We start from the raw sequence: 3,087 nt of genomic DNA, 5'->3' as shown, positions 1-3,087 counted from the left end.
TACTGATTTATTTCTGAATCTGTTTTTAGGTTAGTTAGTCGTCGTTTGGCCGGAAAGAGGAGGAACGTTAAAAACGACAGTCACTTACATTCTAAAAAAACTCCATGGCGTTCTATTGGCATTCTGGCGACAATCTGGCGTTCGAAGGTAAAATGAAAACTTTAAATTAAAACGAAAACTTCAAAACACTTAGAAGCACCGACGCAGCTGCATATAAAACCACAAAGTTGATGACCGGCGCCGGTGCCCGTGTTTACAATTTTTTTGGTCGCTAGTGTCGCGAGCTCCCGAGAGATGGCGCACTGCAATCACGTCTGAACGACACTATCTCAAGAACAAGCCAAGGTAGACGATGGTGTGGACATCCAACATGTCCATGGTTACGTCGCTGGCCATGGTCAGTCGAGTACAGAGTATCATGATTGTGGAGATGGGCATGGGTGATCACCATGGTCTAGACAGAGTCCATGATTAAAATTCTGATTTTTCATGGTCAAAATCTCAATTTGACCATGACGGTCATGTTTTTTTTTTACCCTGCGTCATCAAAGGAGAGCCCTGTGGTCGAAAATTTCGGCCGTTTGGCTCTATCTCAAACCGTTTAGGCGCTGGAGGGTATTTTTTGACTTAAATAATCTAAAAATTGCTGTAGTGAACAATTAGTTGCAGAAGAAGGCCTAAAAACCGCAAAAGAGGAAGGAAACTCCCAAACCTACCCCGAAAAAAACGTTTTCTAAGCGGAAGGGTGGGTTGTAGTCGCGGTGCTTCACCGTTACATCGTGTCTACGGGGCAAATTTTAAAGACGACAGGTTTTTGCGTGCCGAAGGCCCGTTACATCATTTGATTATGTTCTTGAGCAAATTGCGTGACAGAAATGGTCGGGCCGCAGGCCTGACCATCGCAGGCGGCAGGCCAAGCAGGCCCGGCCCCTGCCGAACGGAGTTGCCGGCGGAGCGAGCTGGCAATTCCGTTTGGCGGAAGGGCGGGCCTGCTTGTTTTAACACAAAACGACCCTGAAAATCCCAGGTCGGTAGCTTAATTCGTTTTCGAGTTATCGTGCAGACAGACAGACAGACGTGCAGACACACAGACAGACAAAGTTTTTTTCGACCAGACGGAGTAATAGGGTATTTCAATGGAGCGCTGCCCGGAACTAAGAAGAACAAAACCGGATACAGAGAGCGGTGGTGGGGGCGGGCGCGCGGAGAAGCGGCGGGTGGAGGGGAGCCTCCCCGCCCGCTCTCCGCTCCTCCGCGCGCCCGCCCCCACCACCGCGCTCTGTATCCGGTTTTGTTCTTCTTAGTTCCGGGCGGCGCTCCATTGAAATATCCTATAGGCTTCGCTAATCGCTCAGCCAATATCAATAGTCAAAAATGTTCTTATTACCTTACCATCGCAGACCCAGAGCCCTCGTTGGCAGGCGTTCCAAATAGTCCCTTTAAAGTTACGCCACTAATTGATGCAGCAGCAGATTATATTTCCATGGTGGCTCTACTACAAACCAGTGCCTCCAAAGTTGCAGGCTCGTGCGGTGATTACCGTGGCAGTAGACTACTAATTGTTGCTAGTGTTCTACGTTGCGGAGTGGCCTTTATTGTCCTAAAAGTAAATCTCTACCTTGCGTATGTCTGTTTTTGGATGATTATTTATTATGGGCTTTAAAATTGTACTGGCTAAGTCTCATGTCTGAGGCCGGAAGTCTCATGTCTGCCTTATGTCTGGAAACATGAGACTTCTGTCCGAGACATGCCTCAGACATGAGACTTTGCCCCTGGTGCCCCCCCCCCCTCCCCGCACGACTGAGGTCATGTCCGGTCTCATGTCCAGTCTCATGTCCGTCTCAGGTCCAGTCTCAGGTTTTTTAGTCTCTGTGTAGGGTCTGTCAAAGAGTCTGTTTCATTGACCACGTATTGCTTCTAAGCAACCATGAGGTAGCGACGATACCCCATAAGGTTCTCCTTATTTCTCGTTAAGGTGTGAAAGGCTTATATCCCGTGAAAAAATACTTCGCTTACATTGGTCTAATCCCACAGAGAAAATAGACGACTAATAGACGTCTTTAAGATGTCTACGTATAGCTCGAAGATGGTCAAATAGACGTCTAGCAAAGACGTCTAATAGACGTCTAATAGATGATCTAAGTGCACACTTTCGTTCGCTTCAAATCATCACTATCGCAAGATCCAAGATTATTGCTATCACTCTAAAAAAAGTTACAAGTTCTAATATCAATTTTGGAACAAAATTTTGTAACCTTGGATGCCGTAGCAAAAATTTGTAATGCTGTGACAAAATTTTGTAATTGTTACAAAAAATTATAACTGCAGTACAAACTGTTATAATGTGGATGCAGGTTTTTGTAACCGTTACAAAGTTTTGTAACTGAACCAAATATTTGTAACATTGTTGCTCTTTATCGTAAACCTGATGTTATTTCTTATAATTTTATACAAAGTCTTGCACCCGCAACAAATTTGTGTAACCACATACGAAATTTCGCAACATGGATGCTAAAATGTGTTGCCGACAGTGTTTAAATTCTGCTCTGATGGCGCCATGTGCCCCCATTCCGTCCGTGTCTCTTTCGGTATAAAAATTTCGGTCAGGCGAGGGGGAAGCAGGGTGGGGAAGTCGCTTTCGCAGTCTGTGAGCTGTCAGCGTGCGTGCTGTCTTGCGCGGTGTCCCGGGCGCAGGGAGGGCTTGTCTCCATGCGGTCGTGATAATGAAGTGAGTCTAAAAATGTGATCAAACTGTGCTTTTGTTTGGACCTCTTCTTATTCGTATCATCTTTGTCTGGTATTGCAGTTCATCGTAATCGGGCGATGCGTGGCAGAAACTCATGGGTTTCCAACTGATGCTGTACGGGATTGTGATCCTGCAGACGTGGTGAGAGTTTAGGTCTCCCCTCAATGAAATAACGTTTCAATACATAAATGATAACAATGATAGCGCCTGCGACGTGTTTTGTTGTCAGCTACTGCTCTATTACGTAGGGCCCCGTGCGTTAACATTGTGCACGGGGTAGCTGAGCGAAGTGCATTAACTTTACAGAAGACATAAAAAATATAGAACAAAACTGTACCGAA

At 45.9% G+C, this 3,087-nt stretch overlaps 1 long non-coding RNA gene across 1 annotated transcript in view; it reads left to right on the top strand.

The window, feature by feature from the left end:
• Window positions 1-2,591: 2,591 nt before the first annotated feature.
• The window catches only part of LOC127750498 (uncharacterized), a 6,820-nt gene continuing 6,324 nt past the window's right edge, over window positions 2,592-3,087 (top strand). The window contains exon 1 of the long non-coding RNA XR_008011713.1: window positions 2,592-2,887. This is a non-coding gene — a long non-coding RNA (uncharacterized LOC127750498). The remainder of the gene's footprint in view (window positions 2,888-3,087) is intronic.

This window comes from Frankliniella occidentalis, unplaced genomic scaffold (assembly GCF_000697945.3).
Source record: "Frankliniella occidentalis isolate FOCC.00 unplaced genomic scaffold, Focc_3.1 Scaffold199, whole genome shotgun sequence".
In the NCBI taxonomy this organism is placed as follows: Eukaryota; Metazoa; Arthropoda; class Insecta; order Thysanoptera; family Thripidae; genus Frankliniella; species Frankliniella occidentalis.
The sequence above is the reverse complement of the archived record's forward strand: the minus strand, read 5'-3'. Positions and strand labels throughout refer to the sequence as shown.